This window comes from Lygodium microphyllum, chromosome 1 (genome assembly GCF_053477565.2).
Source record: "Lygodium microphyllum isolate KBCC chromosome 1, Lygodium_microphyllum_v1.1.10, whole genome shotgun sequence".
In the NCBI taxonomy this organism is placed as follows: domain Eukaryota; kingdom Viridiplantae; phylum Streptophyta; class Polypodiopsida; order Schizaeales; family Lygodiaceae; genus Lygodium; species Lygodium microphyllum.
The window spans coordinates 175295378-175309373 of NC_141135.1; the positions used below are offsets into that span (position 1 = coordinate 175295378).

The 13996-nt window shown below is 43.7% G+C and overlaps 1 pseudogene; it reads left to right on the plus strand.

The window, feature by feature from the left end:
- The first annotated feature begins 8560 nt into the window (after positions 1 to 8560).
- On the plus strand, positions 8561 to 9908 carry LOC148041995 (IN2-2 protein-like; annotated as a pseudogene).
- Positions 9909 to 13996: the final 4088 nt, after the last annotated feature.

Consider the following 13996-nt stretch of genomic DNA (forward strand, 5'->3'; position numbering starts at 1 on the left):
TGGTATTCAATTAGCTTGCGAGTACAATGCATGATTGATATTAACTTTTCTTACCGTTTGCTGAAAATTCGCAAACACCTGATCAATGATCTCAGATTGAAACTCGCCAAATCGTCGTACGTGTTCTATAGACAATCGACATTTTCGTCTAATTGCCAGCTTGCATTGAGAGCAAGGACATGGGACATGCTGATTAAGATACGTCTCACGATCTTGAATAACAAGATCTTCATCATTTTCCATTTTGTCTACGTTACAACAAACAATTTATTTTTGTTATTAGACTTTTTTTTCTTAAATTGTTATCCTCTCCTTCCATCTCTCTCTTTTTTTTCTTTCTTAAATTGTTATCCTCTCCTTCCATCTCTCTCTCTTTTTCTACATTATGACTACGACCACGACCACGACCACCATGACCACAATGACCACAACGATGACTACGACCACGACTACCACTATGACTACGATTACGACCACGACCACGATCACGACGACTACGACCACGATCACAACCATGGCTACGACTATGACCGCCACCACCACCACCACCACTACTACCACCACCACCACCACCATGACTACGACTATGACTACGACAACCACAACCACAACCCACAACCACGACCACGACTACAACGACCATGACCACGACCACGACTATGACCATGACCATGACCATGACCATGACCATGACCACAACTATGACCACGACCACCACGAACATGACTATGAATACGACTACGACTACGACCACGACCACGACCACAACTACGATTACGACTATGACAACCACGACCACCACTACGACCACGACCATGAACACGACCACGACCACGACCACGACCACGGCGACCATGACTATAGGTAGGTTGCACTCACTAAAAATAGGATTGGCGATTCACCTCATCTTCTCTCCATCATCAATAGAAGTCTCCTATACCATTTACGACTCACCCATCTTCTCTCGACACTATTGCACACTCCAATCTCTATGAGGGCATGAGATTAGAATCTCCACAGATACCAAAGCATGATCTCTAGCTTGATAGTTGCATATATACTACTACTAATCATGGAATAAACCTTAAAATAGTTATTATGCTCAAATATATGCTTGTTAGAGGAATTTTTTTTTCCTAAGACTATTATAAGGAAGAAAGTGGATTAATCATAAAAGAATGTCCCTCCTTGCAAGTGATTTTATATTATATTTATTAATTAAAATTGATAGTTGAAGATGAGTTTCCTAAGAGATATTGTGGTGATGTTGTTTTAGTTTTGCAAAGCATATGAATGATGCTTTTTTAATTTTCTGTATTTGTCTTTTTAAGAAGAGATTGATTTTTATGGAATATCCAAAGTTATTTTTTGGGATTACTTTATGAAAAATGAATGTTTTTCATACTGATAGGCTGATTGCCTTCATTGTATATTTGCATAGTGGAGGCTAGGACAAGCCCCATCACACCACCCCACCACGCCTCCGAAAACCCCGCTCGACCCACCCCACCTCGCGTCGGCCCCCCCACGACACGGCACACCCCCCACACCCCACCGCACCCCCCCACGATGCGGTGCTTCCCCCCCCGCCCCCTTCACCCCACCTCGAAAAACCCCGCTCGACCCACCCAACCCCGCCTCACGTATGAGAGGTCTCTTTGTAAGAAGAACATTATGCTAGGAGGCACAAGTATACTAGGGCTCTCTAGCCATATATCCCTTAGGTTTATTGAGGATCAGCCTAACCCCTATGAGCCTAGGATGAGCTTATTGAAAGGTCCTATTTACTTTTCTCTCTTTCTCTCCCCCTCTCATTACCTCTCCCTCCCTCACCCGGACCCTCTCTTTTTCTCTTTCCTTATTAGGTTTAATGATTTTTCTCTCTTTTTCTCTCTTCTCTCTCTCTCATTTATTTTTCTATCTCCTCTCCATCTCTCATTTTCCTTTCTCTCTTTCTCTCCCTCTCAAATTTCCTCTCCCTCTCTCACCCTCACCCTCTCTTTCTCTCTTTCTCTATTAGGTTTAATGATTTTTTTCTCTTTTTCTCCTCTCCCTCTCTCATTTTTTTCTCTCTCCTCTCCCTCTCTCATTTCCTTTTCTCTCTTTCTTGTCCTCTCTCATTTCCTCTCCCTCCCTCACCCTGACCATCTCTTTCTCTCTTTCCCTATTAGGTTTAATGATTTTTCTCTCTCCTCTCTCTCATTTCTATTTCTCTCTCCTCTCCCTCTCTCATTTTCCTTTCTCTCTTTCTCTTCCTCTCTCATTTCCTCTCCCTCCCTCACCCTGACCCTCTGTTTCTCTCTTTCTCTATTAGATTCAATGATTTTTTCTCTTTTTCTCTCTCCTCTCACTCTGTCATTTTTTTTCTCTCCTCTCCCTCTCTTATTTTCCTTTCTCTCTTTCTCTCCCTCTCTCATTTCCTCTCCCTCCCTCACCCTGACCCTCTCTTTCTCTATTTCCCCATTAGGTTTAATGACTTTTCTCTCTTTCTCTCTCTCCTCTCTCTCTCATTTCCTTTTCTCTCTTCCTCTCCCTCTCTCATTTCCTCTCCCTCCCTCACCCTCACCCTCACCCACACCCTCTCTTTCTCTCTTTTCCTATTATGAATAACATCTTCTCTCTTTTTCTCTCTCCTCTCATTCTCTCATTTTTTCTCTCTCCTCTCCCTCTCTCATTTCCTTTTGCTCTCTTCCTCTCCTTCTCTCATTTCTTCTCCCTCCCTCTCCCTCTCTCATTTCCCTATTATGTTTTCGTCTCTCCCCCTCTCCCTCTCCCTCTCCCTCTCATTTCCTCCCCCTCCCTCCCTCTCCCTCTCCCTCCCCCTCTCTTTCTCTCTCTCTCCCTCCCCCTCTCCCTCTCTCTTTTCCTCCCTCTCCCTCTCTCTCTCTCATTTTCTCCCTCTCCCTCTCTCTCTCCCTCTCATTTCCTCTCCCTTCCCCTCTCTTTCTCTCTCCCTCCCTCTCCCTCTCCCTCTCTCATTTCCTCCCTCTGCCTCTCTCTCTCCCTCTCTCATTTCCTCTCCCTCCCCCTCTCTTTCTGTCTCCCTCCCTCTTCCTTTCCCATTTCCTCCCCCTCTCCCTCTCCCTCTCTTTCTCTCTCTCTCTCCCTCCTTCTCCCTCTCTCATTTCCTCCCCCTCCCTCTCCCTCTCTTTCCCTCACTTTCTCTCTCTCTCCTTCCCTCTCCATCTCTCATTTCCTCCCTCTCCCTCTCCCTCTCCTTCTCTCTCATTTCCTCTCCCTCTCTCAATATACACAAATTATACAAAAAAGAGAGAGAGTAATATACACTCTCCCTCCATCTCATTCTCTCATTTCATCCCCCTCCCTCTCCCTCTCCCTCTCTCCCTCCCTCTCTCTCCCTCCCTCTCTCTCTCTTTCTCTCTCTCTCCATCCCTCCCCCTCCCTCTCCCATTTCCTCCCTCTCCCTCTCCCTCTCTTTCTCTCTCATTTCCTCTCCCTCTCTCAATATACACAAATTATATTAAAAAAAGTAAAAGAGAGAGAGAATGCACTGTCCCTCCCTCTCCCTCTCTTTCTCTTTCTCTCCCTCCCTCTCCCTCTCTCATTTCCTCCCCCTCCCTCTCCCTCTCTTTCTCTTTCTCTTTCTCTCCCCCTCTCTTTCTCTTTCTCTCCCTCCCTCTCCCTCTCCCTCTCCGTCTCCCTCTCTTTCTCTCTCATTTCCTCTCCCTCTCTCAATATACACAAATTAAACCCTACACAAGTAAAAGAAAGAGAGAATGGACTCACTATAAAGATTTACAGGAGGGTTTGGTGGCTCCTCCTCTCTTTCCCGAACGACAGCAGCGGCGGCACTGGCGGTGACAAGCCTTCTTCCTCTCCCTCTCTCACCCTCTATGCAAAACGGTCGCTCTCTCTCTCTCGCTCTCCCTCTCAAAAAGTTTTACGAATATGCGAAATGAAACGCGCTTGGGTTCCCACCCGCTTTTTTTTTCTCTATGGGGCGTCGCTATTAGCATCGCATTTGCGACGCTAGTAGCAATGCAAATAGCGACGCCGCTATTTCTGCGTCACTAACCACCGTCGCTATTCCTTTGTTTCCTTGTAGGGAAGAGGATGGGATAGAAATTGGACCTGGGTTAAGTGCATGTTGATCTCTTCTGGCCATCTTTACTTGAAGACCCTTCAAATTCTTTGAAATTTATTCCACCACGTCTTCGGCAGTTGCTTTGGTAGATGGCCTGACAACTGCGGCAGGAATAGGCATAGGCATAGGCATAGATAGGATGAGGGGTGGAAGAAGTGGAAGGAGAAGTAGGAGAAGTCGAGGTAGGAGAAGACATGGTTAGGGGAGTTTGTATACCATTTTGTAGGCAAGCCTTCGATCTTCGCCTCTTCGTTAATGTAGAGACTGCATCAATAGCATCTTGCCAATCTGTCTTCAATCCCATAGGCTACCTATGGTCTTCAAGAAGCTCTCCCAACTCATCTTGAAGTGCAGGATCAACTGCCTACAAGAAAAACTCTACTTTCTCCGAGTTTAGGGCTCTTTATTCAAGTGCATCCAACTAGTTGTAATATTCTTCAAACTCGCGCAATAACTCAGAAGCAACAAGTCCTTTCTTGGGCTAATAGACCCACTCTCTGAATGTCTTCTGAGAAGAAATACCATAATCCTCTACGAAATATTCATCTTCGAGCGCCTTCTTGAAGATATTCCAATTTGAATCTTGCACAACTAACACTCTAACCCACAAAGAAGGCATATCAAGCCGTAAGAAATAATTGTTCCAGTTGGCAGGAACTCCAAAGAAGCGCATCTGGCTTTCCAAAGTTTTAAGATAAGCTGAGAAATTCTGGCCATCAAATAATTTACATTCACTTACCATGGCCTTGATTGCTTTGGTTGCTCCATGTGTATGCTCTTGTTCTTGATTTAGCATTCGTTGTTGATCCAATTGTTGTTGATGTAGCTGCTCTTGCTTCTACATAGATAACTCCATTTGCTGATTCTGCATCATAATAGCCAAAGATAGAGTTTGCAATAAATTCTTCATCTCATAGGTCAAAAAGGAAGAAGCACTCGATGATAATTTGGGTGGAGTATTTGAAGACTCTCTCATCTCGACAATCAGAAGCGACGGTCATGTCGGTTCACCAGGTGTCGAATGGGATCCACGTAGGGGTTCGTGAATGTTGCTTGTCACAGGGATGCTAAGCAAGATGAGAATAATGGATCAAGAGTACTCAAATCAAGATAATTTCATGGAGTATACTTGTTGTACATATTGCAAGAGAAGAAATTGTATCAAGAAGAAAACCAAAACTCGCATCTGTCAAAAGAGAAACACAAATCCAGGCACTTTGGGAGGGCTAGATCTTCAACTTGGATAATTTACTTTGGTGCTCTTGCATTTAGTGTCATGGTAACTACACCAGACTTTTTGCAGGTTACGCCTTTTTGCTATCTTATTGCAAAAATGGTGCTGCAGTCCTTGTGGAGCTTAGTGCTAACTTCAAGTCTTGAGATTGTTGCTACCGATGGCTTCTCAATAGAAAAATTTTCATAAGAGAGCCGCACATGCGTCAAGTTGCAAGGTGGCAAACCCTCTCCTGGCTTCACCTTCATAGCTCGCCCTCCGGGGTCCGCCGCCTTCTTCTCGTCCTTTTGCGTGCCATCTTCGTTGATGATGCAAAGCTTTGTCTTCACAAAAACTTCTTCCATTGGCCTTCTACGTTGCTACTCTTCTTCTTCTTCCCTTATGTCATCATCTCTCCCAGTTTCTCCTTCAGCTTCGTCATCATCTGCTGCTTTATCACCTTTCTCTTTGGCTTTGTCATAGCAACTACTCTCCTCCTCCATGACATCACAGTCCTACAGTCGCTCCACCAATGTTCGTTGATGCCTTCGGCCTCATTGGCAACCTCTTCATCACCTTTAGTCCTCGTCTACAGCTTCTTCTTTATCCCTTCTTCCTTGTCTTCGTCCTTTTTTTTGTTCCATCTACAACAGCTTTGTCCCACCCCTTCACTCCGTCGTTCCCCTTTCTCGTAGCATCAACACAAACAATTCGACTTTCACAGCTTCCTCGTCCCTACTTACCCCCTGCATTTTCGCTCCTCTAAAGCCTATTAATTGTCTCTTCTATAATGGTTTACCACACTATAAGCTTTTGAAAAGCTTCCTTGCTCATGAAATCAATGGCGATAATATTATCGTTCTGTATTTTTTCCTTGTTTGGAGCATTAATCCAAAGCTTTAAAAGCATTCCTTATTTTCATTTCCATTTATCATCATTGATTACGTCCGCTTTGATGTTGCATAAAATGCCACCTTCTGTGATCAAGCATCTGGTACCATAAATTCTAGTTGGATGGAATTGTACAACTCCAGATCCTCACACGGTAGGCCAATACGTGTAATCATGGCATTGCCATCATCCCCTATGCATGTTTTGGCTGTTGTTATAGAAATTAAGCCCTACTTTACGCTCGAGTAATGAATATTTTTCATTGAACCCGAATTTCGATGCAATGATCCATCCTCCATTCATCTTGTGTCATTTTTTCCAAAACTGTATTCATGCCGCCTAAGTAGAAGCTCTGTGGGATCATGTGGGGAAGAACTTCGAGATGCGAAGAATATTAAAACCATGCTCAGAGAGTCAAATTGCTGCACAAAGTCTGCCCCAACCTTTTTAGACAATTTCGAGTAAAACCTTGACAAATGGAATATCTAACTGTAAGGCTTTGGATCACTAAATCATAGTGATACTCTTCCTACATATGCAAAGATCATGGCTCATAAGTTAAAAGCTTCTCTGTCCTAATAGGGTAGGATGTTTTGTCAACCACTCAATTTTGTTGTCCATTCAAGATCAATTCAACATTTGGCAATATATGTACTTGAGATGTCACATGGCGAGCAATAAGAGCTTGTCCTCTTGTAAACATCACATAGTCATGTGAAGAATGCTTCAATCTATTGTCGATCCATATTACACAAGGCACTTTTGTCGACCGAGAAACCTTCATGTGATCCGTTTTTCCATGCATTGTGCCCTATCAAGAACGTGCTCTAGAAAAGAACTTCATGTCCAATCACTCATGCAATTTGCATTTAGAATCCAGGCTTGTGCAATCAATCGACTGATGGTTCCACGTATAAATTATGAATGCATTGAAAAAATTGTGCCTAGCCTAACTATATGTGCTCATGCATCATGTAGATGATGCAAATACAAAAGATACACACAACGAGAAATAAACTCATAATGACACTGACTTAAGAGACCAGAATTTTGGCAGAAAATTTCACCCTCAAATTTGCAGTGGTAGATGCGCAGCATCACACCAATGTCCACCTGATAGATTTGAGCTCTCGATGCTTTCTATCTTGGTTAGAGATGTAGGAGAGCCTCTCACCTACGATGAGACTATGCCTAGGGGTGACAGCCACTGCTCAGAGAGGGCTACGTTGCATAAGAATATGACTTGGAATTTAGTTTCCTTGCATGTAAGCAAGAAGACACTACCATGCAAATGGGTATACAAGTTGAAATGTACCCCTTGAAACCCCAAGGCAACTTACAAGGCAAGACTTGTTGCTAAGGGCTTTAAACATGAGCATGGAATTGACTTTGATGAAGTCTTTTCTCCTGTGGTCAAGATGACCACCCTATGCTTGGTTTTGGTCTTAGTCACACTGTCGTGCCGCTATACGCTGTCCTATTGCTGCGCATTCGAGGTGTGAAAACCACCCAAAAGTTGTGCGTGAGATTTGTTACTTTGTACATACTTAGACGTAGACGTTGTGCTTTGCTTTGCTTGAACATTTTGCTTTCAGTTGGTTCATGTTCAATTTTACAGAAGAGACAAGCACTGTTTGGGATTGAATCTGATATTTGGTATAAACAAATTAGAAGGAGAATGGGTTCTAGATCTGCAATGAGTATGGTTTTTCCGAGCTTCCCAAGTTGTTTGCTTATGCTGAAGATACAAATGGTATCGACAAGGGAGTTTAAGAAGACCAGTGAATTTTCAGATGAACATGAGGCTCATGTGCAGCTTGCCCTTGAGCATGGAATCCCTGCCATTTCTGCAGTGATGGGGACTCAAAGGATTGGGAATTGATTGGAAGAAAATCAAGAATATGATGGACAAAGGGGGCGTGAAAAAGCAAAAGCAAAACAAGAACTATTTTGAAAGAGCCTTTGTGGGGGGAAAAAAGAATACTATTTTTGAACAGAGAATGGGAAAGGAAGGGAAATAGAAGATACTCTGTGGCTAATCAGAGGAGGGCCCAAAAGGAGACGATTACGGGAACAGAGGAAGAAAATAGACGAATGATGAAGAAAATAGAGGAAGGAGGAAGAGGAAAGACACACAGAAAAACAGGGAAGGGAGCTTTTTTTCAATGACGGTGAATGATATACAGTACTCTGCAGTTCAATAGTGCGACTGGTTTTGAAGAGTATTCTTGGACTTGAAGGAATGAGAAGGATCGATTAAAGGCAGCATGGAGGGGAGGACATTGAAAATGCAGTAGAACAGAGGAACGAACGGATTTTGGGAGACGACGACAAGGAGAAGCTGAAGAGCGAAATCGAGCGAGAGAGCTATGGCAACCTCCCTCCCAGCGGTGCCTCGTACCAAGCTCGGGTCACAGGGCCTGGAAGTGTCTGCCCAGGGGCTCGGTTGCATGGGCATGTCCTTCTCGTACGGCCCCCCAAGCCCGAGCAGGACATGATCGACCTCATCCACTACGCAGTCACAGAGCTGGGCGTCACCTTCCTCGACACCTCGGATGTCTATGGACCGCATCTCAATGAAATCCTTCTAGGCAAGGCACTTAAGGGAATACGAGACAAAGTCCAATTGGCTACAAAATTTGGAATCACTATAGAAAATGGACAGCGAACATTCAGAGGTGATCCCACATATGTTCGTGCCTGCTGTGAGGCAAGCTTGAAGACATTGGGTGTGGACTGTATCGATCTCTACTATGTGTATAGAATTGACACAAGAGTACCCATTGAAGTTACGATAGGAGAGATGAAGAAGCTGGTAGAAGAAGGAAAAGTAAAGTACTTAGGTCTTTCGGAGGCTTCTGCTTCCACAATACGGCGTGCACATGCAGTGCATCCAATTACAGCTGCCCAGCTGGAGTGGTCTTTGTGGACTCGTGATGCAGAGAGAGAGAGATTATACCAACTTGCAGAGAGTTGGGAATTGGAATTGTCCCTTTCAGCCTACTAGGCCGTGGTTTCTTTTCAGCAGGGACGTATATCTGTCTAACCTCCTCATTCAGATGTATGGAAGCTGAGGGGCTGTGGAGGATGCCAGGTCTGTTTTTGTGGACATGCGTGAACGGAACGTCTTTACTTGGGCTATGATGATCGGTGTATGTGCTCAAACTGAAGAGTTTGATGAGGCCTCTAGCTTTTTCAGCAAATGCACATTGAAGGGGTGATTCCAGACAGAGTTATTCTGGTCCAGGTTGCGTCTGCATGCTGTGGCCAGGACTGCAAGATTTGCTGTTTGATTTTTATGGAACTCCAATTGGTAGAGCAACCAACCAGGAAACAGAGTTTGCTGAAATGTTCCAGGAGTTGGTTGAAGCTTCATGGGACATTGTGAACTTAATGTTGTCATAAAATTCATTGAAATCTTGAATAAAGAATTCCCAGAGAGTGGTGTAAAGAGATAACTGCAGAATTTGTGCAATATTTATGCTTTATCATTGCTTACCTTGAAAGTGGAGTGAATACGGTGATAGTGACAGTGGCAACTACAACATTGATAGTAATAGTGGCAGTGACAGTGATAGCTGCAATGAACGTGCCAGTGAGCTAGAATTTGCTAAGTTCAACAAAGTTATAACTGCTACTGATTTTTGTAGTGTTCTTTGCTGCATTTCTGTGATGTTAATGTCATGGCTTCTTGAGTGAACTAGGAGCTTCTGAACGGAGCTTCTGAACTATGTATCCAGTTTCTGTATTCGTCTATGAGCCTCAATTACAGCTGTCAATTATCTCATAAGATGAATTGTACAAATACCATATACACAACATTCACTTGATTGGTCTTCTATCCTGGAATTATTCAAAATCCTCTGTGGATGCGATATTGTTTTCACGAATCCTTTGACATCTTTGGTGAACCCGATGTGAAAGCATCGCAGAAATTTCAGGATGGGAGATACTTCAGCCTCCATTTCAGCTTCTTCTACAACTCCAGCTGCGTCTACTTCAGCTCCATCAATGATTGCTGCGTGAAGTATTTCAACAGAGGATCTAAAACAGATTTTGCAGAATATGTCCATTTATATGCAGCTCCAAAATCAGCAAAAGCAAACACAATTGTATATGCAGCAGCAATAACAATTTCATCAACAGCAGTTGTCTCAGCAAAGGCAACTCTATTCGGAGCAGGAGAATGCAAACAGCACGACTAAGGCTATTGAAGCAGTTGAGAATGAGAAGAAGCTATTTGACGGACGTAATGTTTCAGCATATTTGAAGACATATGAGATCAAGATGGGGTTTTTTGGAGTTCCTGCTGGACTTATGAGTAAGTACTTCCTTCGTCTTGTCACACCTGCTTTGAGGACAAAAGTGACTGATATTTTTATTCAAAATACACATTGGCAAGATTTTAAGAAGGCCTTGAAAGAAGAATACTTCCTTGAGGACTTTGGTATGGCTACTCGGCGGACATTCCGAGAGTGGGTCTACATGTCAAACAAAGGTCTAGCTGCTTCGGAGTTGATTTGAGAATTCGAAGAGAGGTATAGTCAGCTTGATGCCATTGAACAAAGAGCATTGGATGTTGAAAAAGTTGAGCTTTTCTTGCAAGCTGCTGATCCTGCTCTTCAAGAAGAATTGGGTGAGCTTCTTGAAGATCGCACGAAGCCTATGGGTCTTAAAACGGATTGGCAGGATGCTCAGGATGCAGTCTCGACTTTGACCAAGAGGAGGATATGGAAGACTCACCTACAGAATGGTTCCATGACACCTACACCATCATCAGCTCCCATGCCTACTTCTATCCCTGTTATTTCTTCTCCTCCTCAGCCAGTTTCTTGGCCTATGCCAGTGCCTACTCTTTTCACTCCACCTATTCCTCCTGTTCCACGACCGATGCCTACACCTTCTGCTCCAAAACCATCTGCTCCATCAGTCCCTACCTCTCTTGATGACATAATCAAAGGCATCACAGATTTGACATTGGAGTCAGTCAAAGCGGAGTTGGTGGGAAAGTTGAAGGAGCAGTTTGCTTCGACTGCACCTAGTGCTTCTTCTAGCGCTCCTACTGCACCTAGGAGTGCTCCTAGTGCACCTAGGAGAGATCGGAGATGTATTTGGTGTGATAGTACGGAGCATCAGCATTGCAGGGACTGTGACTCTTTCCAGGATGCAAGGAGGCAGAATTTGGTATATTGGGGGCAAGATGGTAAGATTTGGTTGACTGAGACAGGAGCTACACTTGCTACTAACTTTGGTAAAGGTGGAATGAAGAAGTTAGTGGAGGACATGGCTGCGCGTACTTCTTATGTGACAGCTAGAGGTGATGCTTCTACATATGGAGTACAGATTGAGAAGGGATCAGAGACTCAGTCAGCGCTATGGACTTATGCTATGGAGACTGCAAACAAGGGGAAAATTCAGCAAACTGTTTTGACTAGTGCAGGCTCTAGCATCAGATCAGAGACAGGTTGGGACTCGCCTGTTGACAGGTACTCTATTTATGCTTATTTGGCTAAGTCTCATAGTGCAGATGTACTTGTTGAGGAGAAGCGTAAGAGGGATTAAGAAAATCCAAGTGCAGCTAAGAAGACTAGAGGGGGTGAGTTTGTTACTCCACCTATTGCATGACCGTCTTCAAGACCAGGGCCAGATCGACAGATGGAGGATGCTCAAAAGAGAGAAAAGAGGCAAGAGTCTAGAGAGAGAAAGCAGCCAGGATTCAGATTGATGTCCGATATTGAGACATCTACAGACATGAAGAAAATCTTTAATGATAAGATACTTGGCAGTGAGGTGACTTTCACTATTTCTGAGATTTTGGGCATCTCAAAAAGAGAGTTTCAGGATCAGTTTCAGGAGGTCTTGAAGAGGAAAAGACATGCATTGTCTACCACTGATACACAGGGAGTTTTGATTGGGGAGTTGGATGAGGATGAGGATGAGGTTATGGTTGATAATGCTTCTATTTTTCTGCAGGTAGAGAAGAGGGTTCAGCCTATGCATTATGCTGAAATTGATGAGCCTGTCATGATACCGCGTAGTCACTTTTCGCGGAGCCATTGGGCTAGGGCAACTACAGAGACGATGGTAAAGATTGGAGAGAAACAGGTGCCTTATGTTGCATTGGTTGATCATGGTTCAGAGATTAATCTCATAGTTCGTGGAGTTTATGAGAGTAACAGATGGCCTATGGATGTAGAGCATGGGTGGCGTATGAGAGCCGCCAATAACACTGCAGGTGATTTGTATGCTGCCTAACCTAGTGTCAGGGTTTCTATTGGTGATGTAGAGGAGGATTTTCATTTCTTTGTGCAGGATTCATGCTCTTATCCTATAATTCTTGGACAGCCATTCATTATAGAGATGCGCATGGAAACAAAGGTCATGGATGATGGATCTGCTTATGCACAGATTCGCAGTAAAGATGGTATGAGAGCAGTTCAGTTTATGACTGTATGTGTGAACCATGTTAGAAACAGGGATACTCTCAGAGATGCACCTTTGCCCACTGTGAGGGATTCGGGTTTTCATTAGGTACCGGCGTTTCGCGAGACGACGGTGGTACAGAGGAGAGGAGATTGGAGTTCTCGCCTCCTGGCAGCAGTGTTTTCTCCTCCGGTTTTGTTGGGATTTCAGCAAACAGTTCGATGAGTTATCAGAAGACTTCTAGGTTGCCTAGAGCTGCCATGCAGTATATATGCACGAAGGAGAAAAATTTAAAAAATACAGGAATTTTGGAGGATGATGAGCACATAGATGGGATGTATGACAGTGTGATTTGTGCAGATACGATGACAGAGATGGGAGATATGTTGAAAACTGATATGCTGAATTATCACAGTAATGTATTAGTGCAGTCCTTGGACATGTTTCATGAAATTGCAGATTTTATGTCACAGATTGAGTCAGAGGTTGAGGTAACTCATCAAAGAGTGTTGAGTGCTGAAGAAATTCAGCAAACAGAGTTTCCAGCTGGTTATGATCAGCTTTCAGAGAGACAGAGGGCTGAAAATTTTCAGCCAACAGAGTTTACTGCTGAAATATTTCAGCATTCAGAGTTTGGGGCTGTTTCTATGTAGTCCATAGAGTAGAGGGCTGAGAATATTCAGCCATTGGAGTGCAGAATTGCTGATTTACAGCAAGGTTTATGTAATGCAGAAGAGCATAATGAAGCCAGGGTTGACACGAAATACAAAACTGTGGATAAGAAGGTGAAGTCGGTTGCTGTACCGCTTCCACCTGACAGTGATCAGCAAATAGAGAGGGCTGCTAAACAGCAAATTTTGAGGAATCCGGAGCATATTGGTCATAAATTTTCAGCAGAGACTCTTGCTGAATTGAAAATTGGAAATGGTGATTTCTTGCTACTCATAGAGAAGCAATGCTTTCAGGATATGCTTGAGCGTCATGGAAGGGGATTTGCTTTTTTCCCACATGAGATTGGATGTGTGAATCCTGATATTGTTGCTCCTATGGTCATTTTTACTATTCCTCATATCCCATGGAATCTCCAACCTATTCCAGTGCCTAAAGCACACTTGCCAAAGCTGATTGATTTATTGAATGAGAAAATCAGGATGGAAATCCTTGAGCCTTCATCTGCACCATACTCAAACAGATGGTTTACAGTTCCAAAGAAGAATGGTACTCTCCGATTTATTCAGGACATGCAGCCAATGAACAGAGTTACTATCAGGAATGTTGGTATAGGTCCAGTTGTGGATGAGTTTGCAGAGGCATTTGCTGGACGTGCCATCTATTCTTTGGGTGATTTGTATTCAGGATATGAT